Below are 13,111 nucleotides of genomic sequence, written 5' to 3'. Positions count from 1 at the left end.
TGAGATTAGATCAGGAGCAAAATGAACAAAGCAAAGAAATGGCACAAAAGGGATGCAAGATCTATAAGTTCATGCAGGAAGCCTTCCACTGAGTCTGACCTACCTCAATAATTTTGCGCTGACTGTCAGTATCTCTCCAGGGCTTCAGACAGGACTTTTCCCCAGCCTTCTCTGAGGATGCCAGGGGTTGAAATGGCACATAAAACAGGTTCTGGGCTATGGCTCTGCCCTATCTGACATGTAGACATGTATTCCAAAAAGAACTGGACATCATGCGTGTCTCACTCAAACAGGCGAGATATGGTAACTTTTTTTCAAGAAAAGCAGTAGTAAAAAGAACAGGCCTGGGTTCATTCAATTGGTGGATTGGGGGGGGGGGGCTTTCCTGCTTACTTTTTCATTTCAAGTTGCTTGCACTGCCCCTGTGAGCCAAAAAAACCATCCATTTCAATTCTGCTCCTGGTTGTGCCAAAGTAACTGTATTGCTTTCCTTGCATCCCAAAGAGGAAGTGGTATCATGTCAATAAAAACATTCATTCAAAGGTCATTCATCATGGATAATTTAATTTAATCATGGACAGGTATTTGCACAGCAAGTCACCTGCCACATTGCTATCTTTGGACAAGGCAGGTGCTCAACATGATTTTTAAAAAAATAAGATTAAATCCGCCTATACAGTGGCGAAACCATTTCATGCAGCTGGGATCTGGCCCCACAACTGGCACTGCTGTCCAACAAAGCTAACCCAGGGCACTGCACTAGCATCGTCCCATCAATCAGGGGGAAGGCAGGTGCCAGATCGAGGCAGAGTGGACAAACAGCTCCCCTTTTACAGCTGAACCAGGAAATGTCATGAAAGGTACAGGAAGGACTATTGCCAAGCCCAACAGAGGGGGAATGAAAAGCCAGACACATTCTGTGTCAGCAAGGAGGTCCCCGTGGCGAGGCTAGAAAGAAGCAGGAAAGCCTTCAGGAAAGAGAACGACCCAGGCGGCTGCAACCTCCTCCCCACCACATCCGATGGCCCTGACACATAGGATGGTATAGGCCAAGTCCTGCTGGTTTGCCACATGTGACAATGTGCTGCAAGAGGAGCACCCAACCACCTAAGATAATACAGGAAGACAGAGCAGGTGCCATGGGAATGGGAAGCTTCTCTGGTCTTCTGTGTAGCTTGCTAACTTGCTGGAAAATGATCAAACTGAACACACGAGCTGCACTTTTAGGTGCAATGCAAAGAAATCTATGCATACCCCGGTATCCATGGATCTATTTATCTGCTGGTCCCCGTGTCCCAATTGTTTATGTTGATTACATTCCCCCAAAGTGATAAGGTGCCTTGCTTGAACAAACACTAAAAGCAAAAAGCTTATAGCCAGGCAAATACGCAAGCAGGCTTCAGCCTAGAACAGAGGCTAAAAGCAACAGGAAGTGGAAATGGGGGGGAACCACAGAGACAGAGTTCCCCCTTATCTGTGGTTTCTGGTATCCATGGGAGGGGGAGGAACATATCCCCCGCAGATACCAGGGGATGCCTGTATGCTTCTCTCTTGGAGGGTGTTGTGATGCTTCCCCACACCCCAACTGATATGGCCAATTTTGGCATATAAAGTGAGGAACGTTTGAATTAGAATTCTAGTCCCTGCATATCTGAAACGCACCCCAGGAAATCTTGTTCAAAATCTTGTCTATGAAACAGAGAAGAGCAAACAGTCACAGAATGAAAGCCACTGGAATCTCCTCCTTCGGTTGTTGGAAGACTCAGGTCCAGCAGCCCAGGCTGGACTCTTTCCACAGCCTTGACACTGAAACGGAAATCCTTCTTTTCCTCTCTTTGGTCCAGTTTTACACCCTTGTTCACATCCCAGAGCTCAAAGGCAAAATGGCCCGGCGAGTCAGTCACAGGAGGCTCATGCATATGAAGTTGATTGGGCTGTGACCTCCAAACCTATCATTTTAATTTGAATGGGTACGAAGAATGAGCGTCCTGATGAACAGATTACAGCAGCCATTTTCACTGTGCCGTGGCACACTGGTGTGCCGCAAATGGGCCCCTGGTGTGCCACAGGAGTTTGGTGGAGGGTCATTTATTAACAGGACCATTGAAGGATATGAGCCCTCCACCAACAGCATGGTGTGCCTTGTCAATTGTACAAACACTGATAGTGCACCTTGACAATTTTAGTACCTTGTCAGTGGGCCATGGGAAGAAAAAGGTTGAAAATCATGGGATTACAGAATCAAATCACAGCCATTGCTCATTGCTGCCCTGCCTGGAGGAGTACAGTCTGGGCATCCGCTCAGGCTTGACCTCTCCAACACCAGACAATGGTAGAGGGGATATTTCTAACACTGCACAGCGCAGCCCAAAACATAGCACTCTTTTGCATATTCACGCAGGCCGCTCAGGTGTCGATCACACAAGCACAGAAAAAAAATACACGAGAAGTAACAAGAGAACACACAGGTTTTACATACGGTCCTGGTCTGTGTTCTCTAGCTGGATGTTAATAAACAGCAAGATGAGCTTAATGAGCAGCAGCTGTGGAAAAGGTAAATGCCAGCGACCGCAATCTGGTGTTTTGTTCTTTTCCACTGCGTCAGACTCGATTGTTACATTTTAAAAACACACCGTGATAAACAAGAACCACCCCTCCTATCTCCATGCTTGGCACAAGTAACAGAGGGCAAAGCTATGAAGGCTCGGACTCCCATAAGGTTCAACGACCAGAACCATTTCAACCTGTAGGGCAGGTGTTCCTAAGGATGCTTTTAGAAACACCGATTGTTGGTCATGGGATGAACCTTCACTCAGAACCTCTCTGATTTTTTTGGAGCAAGCACTTCCATTGCAATGATTTTTCAGACCTAACTCAGGGGTGTCAAACAAAAGACCTGCACGCCAGATAGGGGCCCCTGAAGCAATTTCTCCAGCCACTAATTGGGCTCTACCAGCATGATAATTGAGCTCTCTTATAGCATGAAATTATGAACAAGATTTGCACAGCTTATCTTCTGTCAGTTGCAGTTAATGACTTCTTATTTCTGACCACTGTCTGCTTAACAAAGTCACTTTCTGCTTAATGATGTCACTTCTGGTCCTCAGCAGGTGCCATCAATTCTATTTGGCCCACTACATGAAACAAACACCCCTGACCCAACAATTGGGCTTGCTGAGACCATATCTTCGTGTTCACACAATGCTGGGTTGATAGTGTGTACCACTTAAGTCTTCAACCACCACATTCCCTTTAACTGCTTCCCATGCAAACATGAAGCATGCATTTCTGTACATTTCAGTCTCTTCTAAAATGACTGTCTTGAGAACTAATCAATGGTAGTTTGCTCACTCAGCTTGGGATGGCGGGGGACCGATCGGCCATCCTTTTGGTTTGTTTTTTAAAAATCTCACTTAGAAATTTACTTTTCACGCACTGCTGTCAAAACCACCATGAAGACCATGTGTGACATCAACTGGGGATGTAAACCTTATTCAAGTATTATGATCCCAGGTTCTGGCAGTGGTGCGCACACCAGCTAGCCACACCCACTACACCAGTGTGCTCCTAACCACATTCCTGGCTGCCCTCCTTCACGTTCAGCCATTGCTTCAGCTAACAAGTGCTGAAAGCAGGGACCGCTGGGGGCATGTTGGCAGGGAAAACATAGCTACCTGGTATGCTCCCACTGTCCTCCAGTACACTTTCCCAGCATTTGCAAACAGGGCATCTAAATATAGCTCTACTTATGCATTCATGGGAACACTTGCCCCTCTCCAAGGAACATCTGCAAATTGGGCAGAGATGCTCCTTTTAAGTGGTGGTTCTTTTACACATAAGCAAGGGGTGTGCGCCTGGACAAGTGGCCCGCCCGAGCACTGTGCCACACAAGCCGAAACTGAGATCTGACAAACAGTTTCATGGCTTGCCGTGGCACGCAGAAGTCCAGCTTCCACTTGTGACAGAGCACTCAATTATTCTTCTGACATGGGAGCACCAATCGGATATCCACCCAAGCAAAAATGCCAGCAACCTTCAGTTCAGACCTTCCCCTTGGCAAACCCACATGGCAGGCAAGCCTTTAAAATTATCCACCCTCTGTTTGCTGGGCAGACTTTGGCAGGTCGCTGCCTCTCAAAAGCTGACCTTCCCTGCGCTGTGAGGCTAAGCACTGAGAGCCTTGGATAAACAAGGAGGGATGAAAGAGAACAAAGGCACAAGGATGGGCCATAGGTCAGTGGTAGGGCACATGCTTTGCATGTCCTGCATTCAACCACTGACACCTCCAAGTAGGTCAAAAACACTTTTGTGAAACTCAGGCAAGCTACTACCAATCATCACTACGGAGGAGGGATTCTTATACTTTTTTACAATTACAGACCCTTCTTTTATCACCTGGAGTGCCCACAGGCTCGGAGAGCATTCACACTTGCAAGATGTAATGCTCTTCCGCCAGCCGTGTTATCGGGCAGGTTCAGTGGTATTCCCTACTCGGAGAGGAAATGCAAGTGTGGTAGGGACTGTATTGAGACCGTAACACATACCCTTTTCTACTGCCCACTTCAAGACGTTTCACGCAAGAAATATCTAGGCCCTTTGCTAACTAGGATGCAGGGCTGGGAGGACTCAATCATGCTTCAGTCTCTCCTTTCCACACCTGACTCTGAGACCCCTGAGAGGGTCGCTGCCTTTTTATCTGGGGTAATTGCCAGGCAGTGCTCTGGAACTCTGGGCTGTATGTGAGGAAAAGACTGATGTCTATGTTGTGTTGTCTTTGTATATTTTTGTTTTGTTCTTTCTCTGTATTTTATGCCAATAAAGGTCTTACTGAACTGAACTGAATTACAGACACACACACACCCCCCAATGGGTTGCCCAATGTCCCCAGTTCACCAGACTGTCAAGACAATCATCATCAACACCATCAACCATCATCTATTAGTAGAGGGGTTTGAAAATGGTATTATTTATTTTACTGTGTCCAGTAAGACTTAGGGCCCAATCCTATCCAATTTTCCAGTGCTGGTGCTGCTGTGCCTATGGGGTATGCATTGTTTCCTGTATTGGGGAAGCAGTCAGAGGCCTCCTCAAGGTAAGGGAACATTTGTTCCCGTACCTTGAGGTTGCATTTCAGCTGCCCCAGTGCAGGAAAGTTGGAAAGGGTTGGGCTCTTAGGCTGTAATGTTATCTTACTTACCGGAAACAAACACCTCTATCTACTGAGTACCAGTATGACTTCAAAAGATGTCAACATTGCTTTTCATCAGTGGCTTCACTAGGGTTTGCATCCCCTGATGCAGGTGGCCAGTGTGTCAACCCTATGATGGACCTCCTCCAGTGCAGTGGGTGGGGCAACGCCCTGGGCAGTGGACCTACCACATTGGTTTTTTGGTTATAACTTTTGATAGAATTGAGATATTTAAACGCGGTTGGTTTTCATTGGCAAGTAGTGGTGCCACCCCCAACATGTGCGTCACCCATGCGGCCCACACTGCCCCGCACATCTCTAGTGACACCACTGCTTTTCATATGGATAGCTAAGAACAGAACGCCTCAAACTGTATTGACAATGGTGACAGGTAATTAACCTAACCACAATTTCGTTTTTACTGTTCAGAGTATAGGTTTCCGTACCCCCAAGGGATATGGACACCCTTGGTTAAGAATCCCTGCAATAGAGAGTACTAAGCTCGATGAATCAAGGCGCTCACTCTGTAGAAGGCAAGTTATGAGTTCACATATATGCAAGGCTGATTATATAATTAATTAAAATATTAGGCAAATATATGAGGGCTGAAGCCAAATGGGGGTGTGTTTTTACACTATATTCCCTGCAAAGAGCACCTCCAGTTTCAGCAATCTTACCCTGCAGATGCCTGATCTCGGAAGCTAAGCAGGGTCAGGCCTGGTCAGTACTTGGATGGGAGACCGCCTGGGAATACCGGGTGCTGTAGGCTTATACCATAGCCTTTTGAGAGACTGAAGGTTGTCAACCAGGAGGAGTGAACAGGACAACAAAAATGAGTGCCTCACTACAGCAAAGTAAGCTAAACAAGAGATGGATGAGCCATGCTCCGCACATTGTCCTGGGAGTCACCCTGCTTAGAGCGGCTGCAGCAGTATGCAAAAGTGGGCTACTTCTTCCCTCTGCAAGAGGGGGTGAGGGACCTCCACTGTGTGTAGTGAATGGTGATTTGGGGGAAAGAGAGGCGCTGAACACTTGCAACCACCTTTGCGCTTCCCCCTAAATCTCACACTTTGCTGAGAAATATGACCACCACAAACATTTGAGTCGGCCTTAGATGATGGCCGTTTGCAGAGGACCAACAACATCACACCCAAGGTACACAGCAGTGCTTTATGTGCTGCTCTTTATCACTCCCTTTCTCCAAACTAAAACCCTGACACATTAAATAACCAAACACAGTTGAGATTTCAAACAGAAACCCCGGAAATGTGTTCAGCATTAACATATATAAGTGAAGGACACTGAATTTCTCTTGAGCATGGACTTCGTTTTTGTACTGATATTTGGAGAATGTCGGGGTGAGGAGGCCGAGAACCTGATCTTTGTGGGGCATGCAAGCCTATACAGAGCTGGTTGAACATCTCCTGCATCAGCAGAACTCCAGAACAGCTGTATTTCCACATCTTGTCCAGACCGCCCTCCACCAACCAGTCCCAAATAACCAACTAAAAGTAATTCAGATCTTCCACTGCACACACTGTATAGGTTCTTTCAGCAAACATCTGACTCGAGGATGACACATCCTTACCTCTAAACCACAAAAAAAAACATCCTGACTGTTCAGTCGCAGGCATGAGGGTTTAAAGATTCTGGCACATTGTCCACACTATAGGCATTTATTGTAGGAGATGCCAGAGTTCCCATAATACCCTGTGACATGTGACAATGCTCTGCCAGTATCAGAACATAATGTCACTCAGTTCAGTTCAGTAAGACCTTTATTGGCATAAAATACAGATAAAGAACAAAACAAAAATATACAAAGACAACACAACATAAACATCAGTCTTCTCCTCACACACTGCCCAGAGTCCCAGGGCTCTGCCTGGCTACTACCCCAGATAAAAAGGAAGCGACATTATCCAGGGTCTCAGAATCAGGTGTGGAGAGGAGAGACTGAAGCATAATTGAATCCTCCCAGCCCTGCATCCTAGCTGACAATGGGCCTAGATATTTCTTGCGTGACGCATCATGTAGCGGGCAGTAGAAAAAGGTATGCATTAGAGTCTCAATGCAATCCCTACCACACTTGCATTTCCTCTCTGAATAGGGAATACCACTGAAACAGAACCTAATGTCACTCTTTGCAAGTTAGGAAACAGCGTTTGTACAAATGCTAAGTGTGCTAAGGGCCACAGGTTCGTCCATGAAACCTGCAGTTGCCAAGCTTGCCTCTAAATGGAGAGCAAAACAATGGGCTTCATGCCCCTTCCCACCAGCTCCTAGTATGCACCCCCTAAATGAGGAAGATCTGAAAAAGTGAAACCTTTCTGATCTCGCCTGTGACGGATATATGGTGTTTGGAGGAAGGTAATTTTTTTTTGTATTTCCGATCTCTTCCTGTACTGTCCAAGCCAACCAGGACTCCACCCTCTGCCCCGGACTCAAAGTACATACCTGACACTCCGATTCAAGCAGTGAGCAGGTGAGCTGTCGCTTTTATCTGCTGAGACTCATCACTAAAGGGTGGACCTTGCAAGGGGGAGCGAGCCAGGCACGCAGCAGCTGGCTTTTCTGGAAAGGCAGCAACATCACAAGACCCAGCTGCCAGAAGCACTCAATATTGTACTTTCAGCCATCTCTGAATTAGTGCTAATTAGTTAGACGCTCGCTAAGAGCTGCTTTTTTGCTAATTCCACAATATGTGGGAACGTATAACGCCGCCACGTAAAACCACGCAGCAGTTTGTCAATTCTGGAGTAATAATAATGAATAATACGTAGCTCGATAGCACTTTAGAGTGCTCAGAGCATTTAGTGTATAGTATCTCAGTAATTATATCAAGAGCAATACAAGGCAAGCCAGCACTGTTGTGCCTTGTTTTGCAGACTGGAGGGCTGTGGCTGAGGGATAGTGGCTTGTCTAGGGCTATTCGGTGAGTTCCAATTTAGTGAGCAGAGGCAACGTTTGAACTTGGACCTTCCTGCTCGCGCTATTAGCCTCCATTATACATCACTGATGGGCTCACAAGAGCCACCAGCAACTGCGAACAGCATTTTAAGGTAACAAAATCTGCACACTACAGCAAACACAGCTAGAGCAGTGTTGTTGGTGGATTTCTCTAAAGCCTCTTCAGCTGGATTATCAAAGCTCCAACCAGAGCGATGTATGATTTCCTTGGGTTGACTTTTAACTGTCTATACCAGGGGTGATCAAACCATGGCTTGGGAGCCACACTCAGCTCTTTGACATATAATGCGCAGCTCATGAAAATAAGTTGGCTGAGCTCCTTTCTGCATCACTGTTAATATAAAAGGTAAATGTAAAATTTTTAAAGCTTTAGCATTATTTATTGGGAATAAACCAAGAGTCCACTGGATTAAAAACACCGTGGCCTGCAATGTTCACAGTGAGTAAATATATTTAAGAATTTAAATGCTTCTTTAATATTATGGCTCTCAGACACCTCTCCTTCTCCTCTCAAACATCTGAATTTTTTATTGTTTGTGGCTCTTACATTAAGCAAGCACCCCGGTCTATATTACACAGGGCTGGCTTTAGGCGCTGTGGGGCCCAATGTGAAACATTTTTGCAGGGCCCTAACCCCCTTCCCATGGGGAGGCCCTACATACCAGAACGAGGGGCAGCAGCAAGCTTGGGGATTCCAATGGAGTCCCATGCAAAGTGCAGCACCCAGAAGGTCACCACCAACTGCTTCAAAGCGGGGCAAGTTTCGAGCCAATCGGGCGAAAGGGTGGGCAGGAGGGCCATCCAGAAGCAACGTTTCACTTGCTGCACTCTCCTTGAGATGCCTCGACATGGAAGATTCATGCCAGGGTATCAGCTACAAAGTGAAGTGCAAGCTGTGGGCGCTCCGCTCACCACCCAAGCTTGGAGTCCCGCAAGGTGAAAGGTAAGCTTTGGCCAAATTGCCCTAAGGTCGATTTGGCTCTGGGGCCAGGCAGGACCTGTGCAAGCACTCACCTGGTCCAGGCAGTGTCTCGTTTGCTGGCTAGGCGCAATGCTGCCTGGAAGTCACCTCTCCGACTCAGGCAAGTGCCATCATCTGCCAGGCTAGTGCAGGGGCCCCTGTGGGACCTAATTTATCAAATTGGCCTACAGCTGGCCCTGATATGAGTGTCAGCATATTAAAGACATGTTAACAATTCAGGTGTAACTCAGTTACAAGTTAAACCCTTTTAGTAGAAAATGATCGACTTGCAGCTTAGGTTCCCAAAGTAAGCCCATTGCTGGAAGCCTAATCTGAACGCTGTTATTTGAATGCAGCTTCCACTAGGTTTAAGGAAAATGTGGCAGGATTCAATATTACGTCTGAAACGAGATGGGGACTCACAAAGAAAAAGCATGCATCCCCATGCATCTGTATTCAGTAAAAAGTTAGTGTATTCAATCATTGCATGCTGTAACAGCAACTGTTACCCTGCACATGCCTGATCTCGTCTGATCTCGGAAGCTAAGCAGGGTCAGGCCTGGTCAGTACTTGGATGGGAGACCGCCTGGGAATACTGGGTGCTGTAGGCTTATACCATAGTCTTTCGAGACTTAAGGTTGCCAACCAATGTGATTCATGCACAGGTTCCATGTTTTCCCCCCATCTGAATGCACTTTCCATACAAGAACTATATCATGTGCAAAGCCACCCTTACCACACGGCCTTAATCAAGCCACCACTATTTAGCTGCCATCCCCATTGTTTAGAACAGTGGCTAATGTTGCCAGCTTGCTTCAAGACTGAGTACAGCACCAGCTATAAAATGCTTTGCAAGATTTTTTTTTTTAAGCTTGCTAACAATGCATTAGAAATTCAGAGATGTTCAACCAGTTGTAAGTAGAGAGGGAAAAAGAGGAAGGAGAGAAGATCTACTGGTTATTGAAGAAAATTACAGTACCCAGATCAAAGAAGCATAAATAAATAATTTAACAAATAAATAATTAAACAATAAATAATTAAACAAACCCAAATAAAAACTAGCTTGAGGTTACAAAAACAGTCCAGCCTAAGAGAACAGAACTAGGAGGGAAAGGACCTAGGAAGGGCCAGTTCCCAACCCATTAAGAGCCCCATTAGGCTAATCCAAGCAGTCCATTCAGGAGCCTGCAGAGTAGGTCACGCCCATCAGCAGCCATTTGCCTTCCTGAGCTTTTGTAAACTCACCTGGGAAGGCCAGCCCCCTTTCAATCAGGAAGGAAGGAGGGGGGAGGAGCCAGCCAGGAGTATAAAGCTAGGCGGGCCATCGCGTGAGGCTCTCTGCAGACGCGTGTGGCCTCTGGGAACCCAGTGCCTCGGGAATTAAGTGCCAGGTAAGGCACAAGAGTTTAGCATCTGGGCGAGTTCAGCAGCAGGGCGAGGAGGCCAGGGCCCCATACGCTGCCCTTCCTCTTCCCTAGAGAAAAGGGCTGCTATCCAGTGTACGGTTTTTAAAAGGACCCCTAAATAAAACAACAACAACAAAAAAGCTATGCAGTCAGACAGCCAGCAGCAGGGTGGGGGCTATCCAGTGTTCTGCATCGAGTGCCACATGTATGATTATATGCCTCTGGGGCATAAGTCATGGGTGTGTCCTCGATGCAAGGAGCTCCAGGCTCTCAGGGAACGCGTCCGCTCCCTTGAAGCCTTGGTGGCCGACCTGGAGAAGCGCAGGCAGCCAGAGGAGGACCGTGGGGAGACTTCTGGGGACGATCAGGCTTCGTCCCAACCTCAGGCGTGCAGCTCCTCGGCTGCCCGGGTGGGAAGTCTCGGGACTGGAGGACGTCATCCTGGAGAGGAGGGAAACAATCCCCTAGGGGGGACCCTTTCTCCAGGGGATGGGCCCGTATCCGAGCGCGCTCGGGATACTCCTCGGCGGGAGGGGGGTCGGGGGCTTCTTGTAGTGGGGGATTCGATTATTAGAAAGATAGAGAGGGGGGTTTGCGACGGATGTGAGGACCGCATGGTGACTTGCCTGCCTGGTGCGAAGGTTGCGGACATCACTTCTCGTCTAGACAGGCTGGTAGACAGTGCTGGGGGAGAGGTAGTGGCTGTGGTGCATGTCGGCACCAACGATGTGGGCAAGTGTAGCTGGGAGGTCCTGGAGGCCAAATTTAGGCTTTTAGGCAGGAAGCTGAAAGCCAGGACCTCAAAGGTAGCATTCTCTGAAGTGCTACCTGTTCCACGCGCAGGGCCAGCTAGGCAGGCGGAGATCAGGGGTCTCAATGCGTGGATGAGACGGTGGTGTAGGGAGGAGGGGTTTAGATTCGTTAGGCACTGGGGAACGTTTTGGGACAAGCGGGGCCTGTACAAGAGGGACGGGCTCCATTTGAACCAGAATGGAACCAGACTGCTGGCGCATAACATTAAAAAGGTGGCAGAGCAGCTTTTAAACTGATCCCTGGGGGAAGGCCGACAGGAGCCGAGGGGCATCCGGTTCGGGACTCCTCATCCCTATGGGATGAGGATGGGGAGGTTAGAGAACAACAAGACAAAGGCAGGGTAGGAGAAGAAATTGGGAAAGGTAGGGTGATGGGATGTGATAGACGGTTTGGCACAATGAGAGGATGCGTGGACAAAGGAGCGAATAAGCAGCCCATCCTGGGGCATTCCGTGTATAAATGCTTTTATGCGAATGCCCGAAGTCTACGAGCAAAGGTGGGAGAACTGGAATGTCTGGTGACAAGGGAAAATATTGACATAGTGGGCGTAACGGAAACCTGGTGGAATGCGGAGAATCAGTGGGATACCGCAATCCCGGGCTATAAACTCTACAGGAGGGACAGGCAGGGGCGTGTTGGAGGTGGGGTGGCCCTCTATGTTAAGGAAGGGATAGAATCCAGCAAAGTAGAGATTGAAGGTGGGTCCGACTCCACCGTAGAATCTCTGTGGGTTAAATTACCAAGCTTGTGCAGCAATGTAATACTGGGGGCGTGCTATCGTCCTCCAGACCAGAAATCTGATGGGGACCTTGAAATGAGGAAACAGATCAGGGAGGTGACAAGGAAGGACAGGGTTGTAATCATGGGGGACTTCAATTATCCTCATATTGACTGGGTCAATTTGTGTTCTGGTCACGATAAGGAAACCGGATTTCTTGACGTGCTAAATGACTGTGGCTTAGATCAGCTAGTCACGGAGCCCACCAGAGGACAGGTGACTCTGGATTTTATTTTGTGCGGTACGCAGGACCTGGTTAGAGATGTAAACGTTACTGAGCCATTGGGGAACAGTGATCATGCTGCAATCCGTTTTGACGTGCATGTTGGGGGAAAAATACCAGGCAAATCTCTAACAAAAACCCTTGACTTCCGACGGGCGGACTTCCCTCAAATGAGGAGGCTGGTTAGAAGGAGGTTGAAAGGGAGGGTAAAAAGAGTCCAGTCTCTCCAGAGTGCATGGAGGCTGCTTAAAACAACAGTAATAGAGGCCCAGCAGAGGTGTATACCGCAAAGAAAGAAGGGTTCCACTAAATCCAGGAGGGTGCCCGCATGGCTAACCAGCCAAGTTAGAGAGGCTGTGAAGGGCAAGGAAGCTTCCTTCCGTAAATGGAAGTCTTGCCCTAATGAGGAGAATAAAAAGGAACATAAACTGTGGCAAAAGAAATGTAAGAAGGTGATAGGGGAGGCCAAGCGAGACTATGAGGAACGCATGGCCAGCAACATTAAGGGGAATAATAAAAGCTTCTTCAAATATGTTAGAAGCAGGAAACCCGCCAGAGAAGCGGTTGGCCCTCTGGATGGTGAGGGAGGGAAAGGGGAGATAAAAGGAGACTTAGAGATGGCAGAGAAATTAAATGAGTTCTTTGCATCTGTCTTCACGGCAGAAGACCTCGGGCAGATACCGCTGCCCGAACGGCCCCTCCTGACCGAGGAGTTAAGTCAGATAGAGGTTAAAAGAGAAGATGTTTCAGACCTCATTGATAAATTAAAGAT

At 47.7% G+C, this 13,111-nt stretch overlaps 1 protein-coding gene and 1 pseudogene across 4 annotated transcripts in view; one reads left to right on the top strand and one right to left on the bottom strand.

The window, feature by feature from the left end:
* ST3GAL4 (ST3 beta-galactoside alpha-2,3-sialyltransferase 4) overlaps nt 1–13,111 on the bottom strand; it is a 164,511-nt gene that overhangs the window by 39,167 nt on the left and 112,233 nt on the right. The gene's annotated exons all lie outside the window — the stretch shown is intronic.
* Nucleotides 9,611–9,730, top strand: LOC136662732 (5S ribosomal RNA; annotated as a pseudogene).

The sequence above is a fragment of the Tiliqua scincoides genome, chromosome 11 (assembly GCF_035046505.1).
Source record: "Tiliqua scincoides isolate rTilSci1 chromosome 11, rTilSci1.hap2, whole genome shotgun sequence".
Lineage (NCBI taxonomy): Eukaryota > Metazoa > Chordata > Lepidosauria > Squamata > Scincidae > Tiliqua > Tiliqua scincoides.
The sequence above is the reverse complement of the archived record's forward strand: the minus strand, read 5'-3'. Positions and strand labels throughout refer to the sequence as shown.